Source organism: Epinephelus lanceolatus, chromosome 2 (genome assembly GCF_041903045.1).
Source record: "Epinephelus lanceolatus isolate andai-2023 chromosome 2, ASM4190304v1, whole genome shotgun sequence".
Classification (NCBI taxonomy): domain Eukaryota; kingdom Metazoa; phylum Chordata; class Actinopteri; order Perciformes; family Serranidae; genus Epinephelus; species Epinephelus lanceolatus.
Window position 1 is genome coordinate 33,646,247 of NC_135735.1, and position 18,542 is coordinate 33,664,788.

The 18,542-nt window shown below is 41.3% G+C and overlaps 1 protein-coding gene across 1 annotated transcript in view; it reads left to right on the forward strand.

Annotated features, from left to right (window-relative positions):
* LOC117271929 (FERM domain-containing protein 5) overlaps positions 1 to 18,542 on the forward strand; it is a 96,884-nt gene that overhangs the window by 58,842 nt on the left and 19,500 nt on the right. The gene's annotated exons all lie outside the window — the stretch shown is intronic.

Here is an 18,542-nt window from a genome sequence, read left to right on the forward strand (position 1 = left end):
TATCGACTGGTGCTTTCTAGGGGTGGGCAATATGGCCCTAAAATAATACACAATATTGCAGGGTATTTTTGTGATTAGATGTAATAACAAATTAGTAAAAAATAAATTTCATTATTAATTTAAGAACATAAAAGTGCAACAAAATAAGTGATAAAATTTTACACGTCAACCTAATAGTTTGCCCTCAAATATTCAAAAACTAAACTAAACTAAAACTAAACAAAAATGATCTCTTATTTCTTTAGTTTGTGAACAATAACAGTAACTCAGTAACTGAGATTCAGATTCTGTATACAATATTGATAGCTCAACAAAATGAAATCTACCACAAATTACACATTCTAACAGTTCTCAAATACAAAAAAATGTACCCTGGGATCTATATATATTATGCTACCATAACTATCGCACATTCACAAATATGTAGTTTTTTTGAGCCGTTAGGATCACGTAGGTTTACATTACCAAAGGTTTAATCACTTGACGACACTGACTCCCGTATGTGAATGGCTAGAGAGGAAAGGGGAGAGACGCTGTGCCGCTGCCAGAGGAGCCGCTGAATGAGTTCCCTCTGAGCAGTAACTCACTAAAAGTCTGAGAAATCCGGGACTGTTCATAAAACATTCAGAATGCCACAGTTTATTCCACACTACTGAAGCTGCTCCTCTTTCTGGAACCACCGCAGAGTTGATAATAATTTCACTTTCAGCCATGCTTGCTGTTGCCATGGGTAACAGTATGACGTCAACATGTCAACAAGTTGAAAAATCGCGAGAATCACGATACGGATTTTTCATATCATATTAACAATTATACTGGTACTATGATGAAAAATGATATGGCACACCTCTAGCGCATTCAAAAAAGCTTGACTTGAACACCTTAGCGAGAAAGTTCAAGCTCAAGAACAACAGACGTGCTTGTTCTTGTGACGTTCATCATGGATGGCACCAAGCATGACTGGCTGGAAAGAGTTAACAGGAAAATACAGACATAGGATCCATACTTTGTTACCCTGATATAAATCAATGAATGAGCTAGCACAAGCTAAAACCACATACTAATTGTAAATGTCACAAAATGGTCAAATGACTGTATATTATTGCACTTTTTGGTATTATTGTTCGTACATCATACAGACGGCAAAATTATAATACAAATACAATAATTATCATACATCTGGCAACGTTGCTGCAAGTCTAAAGAAAATGTTTTGAATAAAGTTAAGCTCAAGAAGAGTCGAAATACTTCACTTGAAAGTAAAAGGAAATGTTAAAGCAATTACAGTGTGAAAACCCGGCCACATAAAACAGACATTCTAACAGTAATATTTACACACAGAGTTGTTTCCTGAGTTATGTTGAGGTTAGATCCGGGGACAAGTATACAGCCTGAGCAATTTAAATAAGTGCCACCGTGCTGTGCAGTAAGAATGAATCACCAGCAATGCATACAGCCAAATGTAAAGTAATGGCTGTGCAGCAAAATGAAGATCCCATCTCAGTTTTAGGGAATTACATGTAGAGGACTAAGAGTTTAAGCTTAAAGCAGGCAGTGGAATGAGTCATCCTCATAGAATAATTATTGGGTAGGGTTTTATTCACAGTTTTTGAAAACACTAAAATTTACTAATCAATTTAATTGGCTGAAATATAAACTGTCCTTGTTGTCGCTGAATTAGCCTGAAGTTTAAGAGAAAACAACATGACATCAGTAATGAATTTACTGTTCATTGATTTCAGCTCTTCTATGTAAATACTGAGAGAGACTCAGTGAAACCTTTTTTAGCCCGTAATGCACATCACCAGGTTATTAAAATTCATGCTACTACTATTCATCATCAGTTTGTTGGTATTTTCTGTTCATTACTTTGAAATATGTCTGCATGTGTAGGAACATACCTGAATAGCGCTGAATAATACTCGACCCATCTGCAGATGGCATCTTAATATAACTGATTTATTGCCCCCATTAGATTGTCAGGGAAGACACGTTGAGTGTAAATCTTCTAATACCATTCAGCGGCTGACTGACAGGAGCATCCACTACGGTCTTTTACTTCTGTGCCTGCTCTCCAGAGTATGGAAAGTACACATTACCATATCATAAGATTATAGTAAGCCATTTAAGCTTTGCTGCTCGCAGCCTTGGAGGCAGCAACTTTCAGAACAGTGAAAATCAGCATAGAGATCATGCAGTGAGGCACTGAGATATGCTAAACCATCAATACTACAGTTGAGCCCCAAAGAGGCGGGCGTTGTTTAAGACCACCGTAAACCATTCGTCGTCTTAATCACCTGCAACCCAGGAGCTGAGAGCTGCATGTGAATACAAAACTAAAAGACAACACTGTCGAGCACCAGTGTAACCAGGCGCTACCGTCAAAACAGTAACCTTTCAGGACCGTTCGCTTAGTTGTTGCAATTTCCATCCTCTAGTTGACACCATCATTTATTGATGTGGTGTTTCCCAAGCTGATATGGAACCCCTCTCAATAATTAATCTGACGCGAGGCTTGTCCAGGGCGAGAGAGTGGCGTGCTGCTGCTCCACTAAGGACCACAGTGATCATTTGGCCCCAGTCTGGGTTATTTCCATCTCTCCGTTTATCACTTTTATTATAGCTGTGATGAAACGCTGCGTGTGCTTCCATAAAGCACTTACGGGGCTCTGCTTGTTTAATACATTCCTCTCCCACTGACAGGCCTGCACTAATCTCATTTACCCATGAGTCACTGTGGCTAATATCACGGCTGCCCGCAGCACACACCCCCATACTATTACTACTCTTATCACTAACATATCACATTTCTCATAAGAAACATATTACATACGTGAACATGGACACATGCAGGTGCAAACAAATTCCTGCTGGTTACTGATACCGCTTCCACTTTTATTTCCACCAAAAGCTTAATAACTGCAGTAACTACTAGCACTTTCCTTTAGTACTGCTGCTACTGCTACAACGACTATTTCAGTGTCTACTGCATTCTAGATTTCTTTAAATTGACTAGTTATTCAAATCCATTTGCTGCGAGTCTGAGGTGCAGTCACAGACATTTATAGTACAGGCCAAAAGTTTGGACGCACCTTCTCATTCAATGCGTTTTCTTTATTTTCATGACTGTTTACATTGTAGATTCTCACTGAAGGCATCAAAACTATGAATGAACACATGTGGAGTTATGTACTTAACAAAAAAAGGTGAAATAACTGAAAACATGTTTTATATTCTAGTTTCTTCAAAATAGCCACCCTTTGCTCTGATTACTGCTTTGCACACTCTTGGCATTCTCTCCATGAGCTTCAAGAGGTAGTCACCTGAAATGGTTTTCCAACAGTCTTGAAGGAGTTCCCAGAGGTGTTTAGCACTTGTTGGCCCCTTTGCCTTCACTCTGCGGTCCAGCTCACCCCAAACCATCTCGATTGGGTTCAGGTCCGGTGACTGTGGAGGCCAGGTCATCTGCCGCAGCACTCCATCACTCTCCTTCTTGGTCAAATAGCCCTTACACAGCCTGGAGGTGTGTTTGGGGTCATTGTCCTGTTGAAAAATAAATGATCGTCCAACTAAACGCAAACCGGATGGGATGGCATGTCGCTGCAGGATGCTGTGGTAGCCATGCTGGTTCAGTGTGCCTTCAATTTTGAATAAATCCCCAACAGTGTCACCAGCAAAACACCCCCACACCATCACACCTCCTCCTCCATGCTTCACAGTGGGAACCAGGCATGTGGAATCCATCCGTTCACCTTTTCTGCGTCTCACAAAGACACGGCGGTTGGAACCAAAGATCTCAAATTTGGACTCATCAGACCAAAGCACAGATTTCCACTGGTCTAATGTCCATTCCTTGTGTTTCTTGGCCCAAACAAATCTCTTCTGCTTGTTGCCTCTCCTTAGCAGTGGTTTCCTAGCAGCTATTCGACCATGAAGGCCTGATTGGCGCAGTCTCCTCTTAACAGTTGTTCTAGAGATGGGTCTGCTGCTAGAACTCTGTGTGGCATTCATCTGGTCTCTGATCTGAGCTGCTGTTAACTTGCCATTTCTGAGGCTGGTGACTGGGATGAACTTATCCTCAGAAGCAGAGGTGACTCTTGGTCTTCCTTTCCTGGGTCGGTCCTCATGTGTGCCAGTTTCGTTGTAGCGCTTGATGGTTTTTGCGACTCCACTTGGGGACACATTTAAAGTTTTTGCAATTTTCCGGACTGACTGACCTTCATTTCTTAAAGTAATGATGGCCACTTGTTTTTCTTTAGTTAGCTGATTGGTTCTTGCCATAATATGAATTTTAACAGTTGTCCAATAGGGCTGTCGGCTGTGTATTAACCTGACTTCTGCACAACACAACTGATGGTCCCAACCCCATTGATAAAGCAAGAAATTCCACTAATTAACCCTGATAAGGCACACCTGTGAAGTGGAAACCATTTCAGGTGACTACCTCTTGAAGCTCATCGAGAGAATGCCAAGAGTGTGCAAAGCAGTAATCAGAGCAAAGGGTGGCTATTTTGAAGAAACCAGAATATAAAACATGTTTTCAGTTATTTCACCTTTTTTTGTTAAGTACATAACTCCACATGTGTTCATTCATAGTTTTGATGCCTTCAGTGAGAATCTACAATGTAAATAGTCATGAAAATAAAGAAAACGCATTGAATGAGAAGGTGTGTCCAAACTTTTGGCCTGTGCTGTATGTCCTCATCCACATTCTTCAAATCCAACACTCCAACCTCGTCACATATCGACATTTGGTCATGGACTTTCCACATCGACATATGGCGTGCAAGGTATCCTGGGTGTATTGGTTGTTGATGTTCTGGGACACCGTGTCACAGGAAATGCACAGTTTGCATACAGTCTCTTTCTAAATAAATGCACTATGTCAGTACAACACCACCAACTGACGTGTTTTTTCCTTAAACAACAAACGCTCCTGGTTACATTTGGCCAACACACGTATGTGGTTGGGTTAAAGCAACAAAAGAACATGGTTGGTTTTAGAAAAAAATAACAGGGTTTGGCTTTACAATCATGTAGGAAGCGAACACTGGCCTCTCGGGTGAAAGTCGGTGGTTGTTGGACCCATCCACCACCCCTCCAGCACGCCCTAGTTGGACTTTCAGCGCCTTGACTCACGTTGTTGTCCCACTGTGTGTCCCCCTGATGCTGCAGGATGAGGGTGCTGTTACACAATAACAGCACCCAGCTGCATATCATACCAACGTGAAAGGACGTCTTTTTTTGTTGTTTTCTGTTGGAGTGAGGCATTCATAAACCAAAGAGGATGTATAATCTCCCCAGTGTCCCCTGTGCTTGCCCTTGGTCCCTATCTTGTCGGATTTACCTAAGGTGTCTTCACAGGGATGCATCCAAGAGCTATCCAACTGGCTCCTTCTGGTGTGAAGGAGCAGCAATGCAGCTCCAATCTCCTCACCCTCACCTCAATGGTGAGCTCATGAAAAGGACCCTGAGATACAGTTCACCATTATTTGACTATCATGGACTCTTGACTCACCCTTAATCAATTTGCATTCCCAACTGCACCTTGAGATTCTGTTCCTCAAAGTCAAAAAGTAATTTGGTGACAGGTCAGAATATGACATGCTCTTTCAATGCAAACTGACTTAGAAGTGCCAATAATGTGGAGACAACTTTTTCTCTGATTACAAGCGCCCCAATGGCTTGTAGCAGTGGCCCCACCACCCTATATTCCCACAGCTACTCCTCAAGGTATACTGTCATCAGCCTTTACCAGCTCTACAAAGCAGGTGTAGCTTGGATGAGCAAACTCTTTGGACCCCTCCAGTGTCCTTGCACGAGTAAAGAGCTGATCCACAAAGAATGGAATCTGCACTGTTCCACCTGAATTTGAGGTTTGATCATCTGTAACAGTCTTGTCTCCAACACCACAAGCCCATCTGCTAAGACGCTCTTGTCAAAATCCTGCCTCCACTTCCTGAGTCGAAGGAGCGTCTTTGAAGCCGGCTGAAAGTTTGGCTTTGTGATATCAACAAACCTCAAACAAGTGCAATTTTCAAATCGCGAAAGCTGTGATCAAAAAAACAACTGGGTTGTAAACAGCTGTTGTTTGCACCCACATCGCCCTACACCCTACTCTGACATATGCAAATTAGAGTAGTGAGTTTGTGGTCAAGCAAGAGAGAGTTACGGTGGATGTGTTGAGAGCAGATAGGTGTTGGTGATCGGAGGAAGTCTCGAAGTCAAAGCGGTAATGGTTAACAATTCGTTTACAGTCAGACAAGTGGTAGAGCCTTTGTCAGTGTGCGCTTTAGTTTGTGTGCTTTGTCATTGTACCTGACTGGAGAACATTTAAATTCATGTTAATTTTTCATATAGGCCTATTAATGTTCCCACTGGGCCTGATGTTCTGCAGTGCTTTGTTGATGTTAATTTTCAGGTTTCATTTAAGTCATGATGGCTGTATTGCATGTTAACAAGGCTTAAAGCTACATGTTATAATACATGATTGAAGGTTTTTACAGTCTAATTGCTAAATAAAGGAATGTTTTTCATATCAGTTCATGACTAAATTCATCTCATTTCATCACAACACGTAGGCCTGGCGTACGTGTAAGAGCAGTGTATGTTGACTGTTTTCAGTGTTGTGTTGGTAATACTATAAAATGATTTTTTGCTTGTGTATAGTGCATAATACACAATCGTAATCACAACATTTGTCTAAAAAAAATCATGTATGTAAGATATCATTCAGCCCTACACCCGAGTCTCAAACGCTGCAGTCTCTCTGGCCTGCTGATATCTATCTGCTGATTCCTGTATCCCTCCAACCTTCTTAAGCATGGAACTTCTAAAGCACCTCTCAGTTTGTGATTGTAATCAAGCTACCAACAAATTAAAATCAATATCCATTCAATGTGTAGATTGTTTCGTCTAGCTCCTTAATTTCAATTGTATACAGGAGTGCAAGGTGATTGAAAGATTGTCCTCTCTGCTTAACAGCCCACTTACTGTACTGTAGACGGAACAGACTTTTATTTGGACCATGGTCTGTCACCTGCTGTAAGTCTGTAAACACGTCCAAGCAGCCAGATCTCATACACACCCAGACAAGCACACATACACAACACATAGAGAACAAGGCCTCCAGGCCAGCCATTTTTCCTGACCAGTGAAATCAAATACCAGACCTTAATGACTTCCCCATGAACTGGATGAAAGCTGACAAGACAATCATGGCCCCAGCTCCTTTTATTTTTGTCAAAGGTCCCAGCATTCACTGTACCATAACATCACTTGCACATCACCTGTTTGTTTTAGTTCCAGATGTACATCACATTTCATGATGTGTAGTGTTGTTTGTCTACTACAATTATTAGGTAGTAGGACTGAGACTTATGGCAGACATGTATATATAAATATGACCAAATAAATCATTATATGTTTCAAGGAAGACCTTTGCCTCCTGAGTAATAATGGCAGATCAAGTTTAGTCATTTCTTTAGAAATTTGAACACATTAGGAAGGTGCAAGGCTTTTTACAGGCTGAGGAAACTGTACTCAGGGTGAGTTTTGAAAGCAGGTGATGAATGGGGTTTAATTACTCTGGGAAGTTGGTTTGGGTGACTGAGTAGAAACACCATTTATCAAAACTGTAGAAAATATGTTCTGGGGCAAGTTTTACAGATCTAACCCTAATTAATCTTACATGAGGGGCATCAAATGGCCTGTAGTGGAAAACAAAATATTTCAGAGATGTGGCTGAATAAGGACATCATGAAAACCCCGCAGTTATTTCACTGCAGTAGATTAAGAGAGATCACTTGTAGAGAAGCATGAAAACAGTCTAGCTGATACATTAAATGCTGGAAATAAACAAATATTCATGTCTAGTCAGCGACTGTCAGTACAGACTAATTCCAAATGAACCCATAGGAAAACAGGCTGACATTCGTCTCGTTAATAGTTCTAGTTCTCTGAGACGTGATGTGACGAGATGACAGTAGGCAATGTTTAAGCCACACACTGACATGTGATGTAGCATTGCTGATTAAAACTCAGCTCATCTGTTTTTAAAGTCCAAGTACTGCGGCCTCATTAAACTTGGCTGTCACATGAGAACCTTGAATCTTCCTGCCACTTTTAAAAGTTTACAACAAAGATTAAACACTTCCTTAGCCAAAATGTCAAGATTAATGCAAGACACCTACAGCTGTCTACAAAGGCATGGGTCAGCACGCCTGGGTCCCCGCCCCCAGCCTGCCACCCCGCACACAATACACAGCCCCGATGCCCATCCCTGCGGGTGGTGGGTCCACAGGATGGCAACTCCATGTTATTTATTAGGGCTGAGCTTGACCGGGCCCCATGGCCCACGGCCCAGCCACAAGATGCTTGCCAGCAAGCTCCCCACCAGGTCTGGCTTTCCCCATGCCAGGCAAGATACTCTTTTTCTGAATATGCCAAGTAGCCGCCGAAATGAGTGTCTGAGTTCAGCCTTAGAGATAAGGTAAGGAGCTCAGATATCTGGAGGGAGTTCATAGTGGAGCTGCTACACCTTCACGCCAATGGAGACCAGTTGAGGTGGTTCTAACATTTGATCAGGATGCCTCCTAGGCGCCTATCATTAGAGATGTTCTGGACACGTCCACCTGGTAGGAGGCCCGGGGCAGACCCAGAACATGCAGGAGGGATTCAATATCTCATCTAGCCTGGGAACACCCCCAGGCTAAATGAGATATATACAATCCCTCAGTGCTCCCCAGGAGGAGCTGGAAAGTGCTACTGGGAAGAGGGACGTTTGAAGTACTTTGCTAAGCCTGCTGCTCCCGCGACCCGGTCTTGGCTAAGTGGATGAAAATGGATGGATGGATGGACAGATAAATGGAATGATGGATGGACCTACAGAAGTGGTTATCGACCTTTTTGTGTCAAGGACCCTAAATTGATACACATTAGGTCAGGGACCTCCATTTGATGAGATTTTGCTTCAAGGACCTCCATCTAAAAAAGCACTGGGTTGTTAGATATGATTAAGACCAGAACTCTATGTCAAAGGTGGATGTTTTGTTACAACTTTGGGGGACACACACATTTAAGTCGGGGTTTGGGGATCCTCTGCCAAAACATTTTGAGTGTCAAACACTTAATTTCCTGCATTTTGTGAATTTTTATGCATGGATTTGCGCTTTTTCTGCATCAATTTGTGGTGTAAAAGTCTTATTTTTGTCAAAATAAAAGTCCTCTGCTACTTTCATGTTTTATTGGGAGGACAAATGCAATTTTTATCCATGAAATCTACACTTCTGCTTTAGTTGAATTCCTCCCCTCTGCTGGGAGGGAGTGAATCTATATGATCAGAGTAGTCACTCATATGACTATTACTCCCATTGTGTTCACTTCTACAGTGAATTAAATAGTGAAAATAAATGGTTCCCCATTTCTTGAGGACCCCTGGAACCCCCTCAAGAACCACTGACCTACAGTACTGTCTGAAGGATTGGATGTTTACATTAATGAGAGGTCACAGTTCATAGACTTGCGCAGTGGGGTGCATCATAAAGAATGTGTTGCCAGTGCATTTTACAGTCAGTGCAATGCCCTTCTGTTGAGTATAAAACAAAAAATCACTCCCACTGCAACGCCTATTGTATAACTGTATAGCTATTTATCTCAATAGCAGGGTTTTTATTTCCTGATTCCCTGATGTTTTGGCCTTTAAAGGGTTTTAATCCGACGATAGCATGGATCTAATTATTTCCCCCACAGCAATAAAAACCTAAGGGAGCAGAGTCTGTGAGAGAAGAAGCTCCCACACTGAAACCACATGACTGCAAATCACATAAAAGATCTTCAGTTTATCTACTCAACAACAATAAAACGGTGCTTTAACCGGCAACATATAGAACTGTATTCCCTCTCTGCAGTCACCAGTGTATTGCAGCTTGGCTCTGGGTTTAAATCTCATAAGGATGTTGAAGAACACTTAACTTCAGATCAATAATGTTTCTGCCTCAGAGCCTGCCTTTGTGTCCCAGTGGAGCCCCGGTCAGCTCGCTGAAGTTCAGTGTGTCTCATCAGTATGCAACACAACACCACATGTACATTAGAAGTGTTTGGTCAGCTGCCTATGGGCAAGAGAGACTCCACTGCTTTATTCTATGGCAGTTTAATCGAGCCAGACAATGAGCACGGAGCAAAGTTGGAGTGCGCTTCGATCTCATCGTTACAAACTGCATCAGAGTGCAGAGTCAGGTAAATTACCAGGAACAATAGGATTACCTGCACTCAATGTAATGCGCAATGGAAGACTCCAGATCAGAAGCTCTTTATTAAGTCGTAGCATTTCAAATCTGTTGTAACAGCTGATAAATCTGTCGTACCAAGTGTGCGTGCCTACATTATTTTTGTAAGTGAGGACATTTTTTTGCCAAGGAGTTGAGAATTCTTCATTCATTTCCTTTTCATTATTTTTGGAAGTGTTGGACTGAGATGAATCGTCCTGCCTCTCTGTTGTTGTTTCATAACTACTAGTGTAGTGTGTACAAAACACAGTGGTGCACACAAAGACGGAAACACCATGATTAATTGGGAAGGCTTTTTTGGGCATCGCAGTAGTTTACACTACAGTGCGCAGCAGATGGAGGGAGTGGGAGGTACAGGCTCTGAAAATGTTGTGGATCTAGAGGTTTCACAGGTGTACCAAAGACATTTATAATAGAGCAAGAAGGATTGAGGCTCCCCGAGTGCATGTGTGAGACGGCACATTGATGTGTGTGTTTCTATTTTTGCTGCTGGCCTAGTCAGCAGGCCTGTCCTGGTGAGTCAGGGTGTGTGTGGTGACAGTGACATACAGACACACTGACGGGGGAGATGGAGGGTCAGCCTGGTGCATCCTGGGAAAGGTCTGGCAAGTGCAGAGCTTGACACAAGTAGACGTGATAGGTTTAGGTTAGGTTGTGCTATGGTGTGGCTTAAACATCCTCTTACTTGTCTCGCACATATACATCCATCAGTGGTGTACTTAAATGTAATATAACCTTTTCAGTACTCTTGAGATCATTTGGCAGGTTTATTATTATATTATATATTATATCATCATCATCATCATCATATATTTTCATTATATACACATATTCAGACAAGCATTTTCCTTTAATATACTGTACAAAGATTTTGTTTTAATTTTAGTCACATCCTGGACTATATTTATTTCATGCAGTAGCCTATGTATGATACTGTCGTTTCTAGGCAGATATAGAATGTTGCCAATAGGACTGAAACATGACTGTTCAGACAGAGTAGTCCATAAGAGCATAATTAACCCTTTGGTTTTGTGGATTTGGAGCTAAATGTTGTGCCTGGGGCACATTGTGTATTAATGATACTCGTTACCTGGAGAGGTTGGAAAAAGATATATGTTTCTTCCCTGTTGCAAAACCAAAATCAAACCCTGAAAAGTGTAGGGTTAGCTAACTAGCTACTGAAGATATAGCCTACTGAATGTATACACACCTACCCTGCTGTACAGGAACCTGTGAAGGGAAGCAGGGAAACTTGATATTCAACCAGCTGTGTGTCAATGCATTGTGCGTGGATGAATGTTGTTTGACTTCAACTGGAGGTCCCTGCTTGTTTGGCAGCAGAGGTCTGGGTGCTGGCAGCAGCACAAGGGCAAAGCCAAACACTGTTCATCTGCACACACTGCGATGCCACACAGCTGGTTCAATATCAGCAAAGTTTCCCTTTATATTCATTGTTTTCTGTGGCGATCAGCAGTGATGTGGTGGTTCACTTTTACTCTGTGATCTGTAGCCTATAGTTCGGCTTTAGCTTCTAACTATCTTTGTCTTTTTAACCTGTTGTTGCTGCTGAGTCAGTTTGACATCCTGGATATATCCTTCAAACACAGACTGTAGACCCCTCTGTCTGCTTCTCTCTGGAATCACTCTTTCATTTTTCCAAAAATATGTTAATATTTCTTCAGGGAGTGCAGTTAGTTACAGTGTGGGCTCCATGCTTACTCTGACAGCTTGTCGGATCATCACAAAGGGGCTTAGCGGAGGGTCAGTTGTATACAAAGTCATTGGAAAGACATAATATAAATTTGCTGTGGCACCGTTATTGACACAAGGTTGGTAGGCGCTAGTTGAAAATGATTCAGCTTGAGCGAAAACTGAATCTGCTTAATAAACGTAGAGAGAGAGTAAAGAAACGGTAGGGACAATGGAAACATCAGAGTATGTGGTAAATTCTGAGTTCAGTCAGCGGCTGAGTTCAACACAAATACACCTGCACACTCGTCTTGGCTGTTATGTATGTTGCTAGCTAGCTTACAGCTAACATACAGTTGTTGATTGGGTCAAATAAAAACAAACCAGCAGTCAAATTATTATATGCATATATATGAATCATACCAGCTAGCGACAGACACACTGTTGTGTCCAGTTGTGCCTTCCCGACAAGATTTGCATGCACCCTGCAAGAGCACGCACACTGTAAAGCCATAATGAATGTCTTATATATGAAATTCACATTGTCCAGATAAAACAGTTTAAAAATATCAGCTGGAAACATTGTTTGATCCTCAAGTGACTGAAAAGGAGCTTAAGAGGTGGATGCATTATTCCGCTGAATACTGAATTTGTACCTGCCGAGATTTGCATCCCCTCCTTTCTCCGATAAGGTGAGTGCTCCATGTGCAAAAGCCAAAACAGTCTAAAATGTGTGCTGTCAAAACGATTTGACTCCGGAGTCTCTAGAGACCAAGTTAAGTGGTGAATGCAGTATTCAGCACCGGCGTTTTTACCTTTAGAGAAATGCATCTCCTATCTCAGGCTTAGGCTTGAATTCACAGTAATTAACATGAACAGGATATACTTTATCCTCAAGGGGAAAGCCCATTTATACACAGTGTTCTGTACTGTGGACTGGAAGATTTAGATGGTAGTGGGAGTGTAAACACACTGACCTTACTGTGTGTACACTGGGTTTCCATTTCTTAGAATATTTTGTTCTGAGAATTTTGTCTACCATGGCCTTGATAACAGACACGTACACCTCCAAATGTCACCAGCTGGGATATGTTATCAGTCATAAATATATATATATATATAATGTCATCCTACTGTTTTAAAAATAACTGGACTTCAGTAGAAAGTTGGACTCAAATTGAATTTGAAATATGAAAAATGTCATATTATAAAACTATTAGCCTAAAAGAACAGACAGACCCAACAGGACTGCAGAACCTGGCACGAACTACATGTAACCTAGATGGCTGATTACAATAAAAATTCATCACTTCTGTTTGACTGATGGCATTAATGCTATTATGCTACTAGAACGCTGTGTTGTAAAGCTGGTACAAGTGATGTCAGACTTACCCATAACAAGATAGATACCCATGTGGTAAATATCTCAGTGACAATGAAATTAACTTTGTAAGCTACAAGTATGAGTCAAAGCCCAGGAGGTACTAAATCAGTTTTGCCAAATAATGTATCCACATATTGTTCCTCCTCACACACACAAGGATCAAACCCTGTTAACCCTGTTATCTCTGGGGTAATAAAATAAACTGTACCTCTCCCGAATGACACATCCACATTTTATTTTTATTTCTAGAGATCAACGAATCAAATGTGGTTATTAGTATATATATTGGGCCATTTTGGCTCGACAGCGTGAATTTCATACATGCAGCACTCACCTTGACTCAAATAACAGTTAAATATCATTAGCAGCTAATCAGTTTCACTGAGAAATACCCAAACAATTTACCCCTTAACCCCCAGTAAGGACGATTCATATCAAACCGTGGAATCAGTTGGTGTAATACGTTGTCATTATTTTTGATTGACTTTGGCAAAATGAATTTGACATTATTTTTTCCACATTTAAAAACCTAATTTTAGAATAAGAGTTTAGTATAAGAATTTAGTATAACTGTTTGTGTAAATGCTCAAAAATACCAGAGTTCACCCTCAGAAATACTGACAGATTAAAGATGCCTGAAACAGTTTAAAGAAAAAAACTTTTTAGCCATGCTAGTGGCATAGCTGTAGGTTTGGCAGTGTCAGGCAGTCAGTTGGTTGGCAAGATCTGAATTGAAGATGCGTCTGCACAAGCTGAAAGCGTTTCAATTTGAACACAACATTTGTGCATTTGTACTAAGTTCTGAGTTCAGAGACTGAGCTGAATACAAGCACACTGCCATACTCCTGCAGACACAGTCATTGTGTGTTGAGCTGAGTTTTGCCAGCCCAAGGAGATCTGCATGCACCCTGTGGGAGTGTGCACAGCGTAGATTGAAAAGTACCACACTTTGTGATGATTTCTTTGGCAAAGGACTCTTAAAAAACAATATAATCGTCTTTGTGAGTTCATCAATGCCGATAAAGGGTCTGAAGTCTATAGTTTATGAGCATTTAGACTTTAGACTAGAATTAGCATTTCCTTGATTCGATTGGTCTGAAATTTAAAGGTGAATTGGGTCAGTCTGGCCCAATATGAACAGTACAGAATTATTCTGGATTATTCTACTCTAAGCACCACTTGATCAATACACATGGAGAAAACCAGTCTGGTTGTGAGAGGAAATTTTAACTAATTCTTCAGTGAGTTGATTTTTAAATAAGCGACCCTTTACAGCATGGCTCTTTGGTCGTAAATGACAATATGTGCCATTTTATAGCAAAGGTTGAACCCTCTCCAAAAGAGGAGCAATAACTCTAATCTCAGGGTGCCCTGACAATGTTAAAGGGAAAGTTCCGTTTTTTACAACCTGGACCTTATTTCTGGCATTAAATACGGTTGTTTACTCACCCAGATAAGTTTGGTGTCATTTGGACTCCTTCGTAAGATATTTAGATCCACGAGAGCCGCGTACATGAGGCTCTAAATAACACATTATCTGCCGTGAAACTCGTTCATTTCACCAATATGTTTTTATGAATCGCTAGAGTTGCTTGTCATCATCATCCGGGTCATTTATACTGACCTACTAACCTCTGACCTGGATGATGTCATCCAGGTGCACGCGCCGCCGCACACCCGCAGCACGGCTCTGTTTACAACTGGAATTTGCTACTGTTAGTTTTTTGAAACATGGCTGAATATTTGTCAGATTTTGAGGTTGTGGATGACGACTTTGAATATGATGGACGTCCTTACTGTTTTGAGCCAGAGTATACGGATGAGGAGCTCTTTGAAAGGAGGATGCGGAGGCAGAGAGAGGAACATCTGGCCAGAGAACAACAAACCGCTGCACGTCCGAGAATAGATGCTAACTGGTGGTGTTCTTGTGGACAGTGTTCCACTATGCCAACAGAGGATGAATGGCTTTGTTGCTCCGAGTGGGATTTGAGGCCAGGAGATACACGTCTGGATGTCTCCAGAAATGACTGTCTCACAACAGAGGGTTTCACTTCTATGATCAACCGGGCTGTTTTTTTCATGTCCCGAAAGTAAACTGGAAGACCCAGCCAAAGCCTGCAGGACCGAACGGGCAACTTTCAATTGAGTAAGTAGCCTACACACATGCATAAATTGTTTATTTTCCTTGAATTTGTTTGCTTGCTAAGTAAATAACTATGAGAATTTACATTTCTTTAGTTTCTTCTCATCGCTTGTGTAGAACTGCGCGCACACTGCACAAAAAGCAGAGGCACTTCTTATGCAAAACGTGAATTTATTATTACATAGTGCTCTGTGACAAAAAGTGAGAAACAGAAAGGTGAACGTTTCGGTGGTAAAGAGAATTGTCTTTACGAATTGCCTCTTTTTTTTTCTTTTTTTTTTTGCAGAGGTTAGTAGGTCAGTATAAATGACCCGGATGATGATGACAAGCAACTCTAGCAATTCATAAAAAGATATTGGTGAAATGAACGAGTTTCGTGGCAGATAATGTGTTATTTAGAGCCTCAGTGCCCTGATCATTCCCACTATATGGATGTACGCGGCTCTCGTGGATCTAAATATCTTCCAAAGGACTCCAAATGACACCAAACTTATCTGGGTGAGTAAACAACCGTATTTAATGCCAGAAATAAGGTCCAGGTTGTAAAAAACGGAACTTCCCCTTTAAGACAAATGCAACCTGAGGGGTGTTTATTCTGCCATTTGATCTGATATTGAGTGAAAGAGAAGTGTGAACAGGCTTCATCACAGAGATTCTCACATTGTCTTAAATGATATGTCTCAACCGAGATTGTATCTGAAAATGGTTCATGCGCGGACCCTTCAGTGCATTTATCCTCCTGTCCTCTCGTTTTGATTGCCGTGCTGTGGCATGCTGAATTGAGACGGATTAATCAGTGTCAGCTGGCAGGTCTTGTCTCTCCATCCCTCTTTTTTCTCCCTCTCTTTATTTGGTTTTGTCTTTCTCTTCTCTTTTTCCCTTTCCGTTCTCATATATCTGCCTCTGACTTTCTCTGACTATGCAGTTTTCTGTCACTTATGTGAATGCAGTGTCTCCTCTAAAGGGCACTGTAGGATATTTTATAGTGTCCTCTGCCACCGAAGGAAGAAAAGCTATACCCTCTATGTACAGTGAACATAGTACAGGAGAAATCTTTTATATTTAACCCAAGGTCTCTAAGCTGTAAAACTGACTTTGAATGTGTTCTTTAAAGCTCCAAACGAGCCGGAGCCTGACCATGAGTTTACTCCGACACAGTTCGTGCAGGATAACACCACTACTGTTTCAAAGACCAGCTGTTACTTGAGTATCTCCAGACCTTTTGTATATAACTTCACTATGTTTAAAGCAAATTGGCAGCATTTTACACATTAGCACATAAGCAGTGCTGGTAGATGGATTTTGTTCATTTCGACACAGCTAGGCTAAGGTTCATTTCATTGTTGAAATGTTCTTTAAAAACATTTCAGGTGTTTAGGAGAAGGTGGACAATGAGCTGAGCTAGCTAACTTGAACGTGGCATGTTAATGAGGGGACTGACTTTTTTGTTTCAACATAATTCTGAAGCCTTGATAGTCCAAAAAATGTCTCTGTCTCTGATGGGCGTGTAGATTCTGTCCTTACCTAAGAACAAATCTCTAATAAGAAAACGAATCTTGGGGGTTTTAAGAAGAAATTTCCTTTTAAGAAGCTTGGTCAATGAGGCCCGTTTTCTTCATTGGTTGGGTTGGTTTAGGACCCTACAATACCAGAGTAGCGACACACATTGGTCAAGCGGAAAGTTGGTCACGTGCCCACTAGTGGACGGATAGCGCGTTGCATATCCGACCAAGAACTGACTGAACTTCAGTATTGCTACATTGCTGCCGACCAGGAATTCTTGTGCGTTTCCAAAGTCAGGCAAACCTAAAAGCATAATCTACCATAATCTACCGTAATAGGAGCATCAGTGTCCCGTTTACAGGTAAAAAACAAAACAAAACAGTTGCCTACCATAATGTTACTCCCTACATTTTGAAATAAACAAATTATTAGCATGACTTAATATGACCAAGACACCTAAAAGTAAAAACAAGGCCGTTTTCATCAACTTACAAGCAATTGCGCAACATACTGTAAGTGATTGGGTTTTCTAATCGGAAAGGTAATGCCCTCATGCCCCACTAGAGGGCGCGTGAGGCTTAACTTCTGCATACCACAGGAGTCAATAGAAGTGTTGTCACTCTGGTATTGTAGGGTCCTTGGTTGGTTAGGTGTAGGCATGAGGGGTGAGATTGGTTGGCCAATTAGAGGCAGAGTAGGACGGGTCATGCCTTCCATATGGGAAAGTCTAATGACTTTATTCTGCATGGCGCGGCACCCTTACCATACCATCGTTACATTTGTTTTTAATGCAGTGATGTTTATGATATTTGCTCGAACATCTTTATCAAGCAACCTCTTTCTTTAATATGTTTCACCCTCAGCATGGGTTGTAGCGTCTTTGACAGTTTTGACTCAGATCAGAGTTACATTTTTGCTGGCTATGCGTTGGTAAACTGAAGCTCCTCTTACTGGCTCATGCGTTTAGTAGGAACCTTGTTTGCATGTAGCTTATTGTTGTAGTTAAATCTAAATAAAGACCTCATTAAACTGGTTTTTAATGAGTCTTTTGGGGCAGATGCAGCTTTATGCAAGGGCCCTGCTCCCACTGCCGGGATAGCAGGCCTGTTTCTTCTCTCACTGACAAAGGTGATCAAGGCTCTACAGTACATTTGAATGTGCGTCACTGAACAGCTTATTTTCTCTGTTAATTTAACAATGTATTTTATTAACCTAGCTGAAAATGTTAACACTGTATCTTCAGTTTCTTTAATAATGATGATGAGAAAAGGATACAAAAGGATTAAGGGTCAGGTTTTTGCACTGCATTGCATGAGGACTTCCTCTCCTTTTCACCTTTTCTCACTGCCTTTCCAGGTCATTTTCTGCGGCAGAAATCTCTCAAAGCTTTCACAGGTGGCTGCTGCCTGGATATGAATATTTGATAGCCCTCATATATCTCCCCTGAGGGTAGTGAAATATTAAAACACTTTCTGGTGGCCGTTTTGACTTCTTAGAGCCTCCAAAAAATGGACTCAAACTAAATAATTTGGATGCA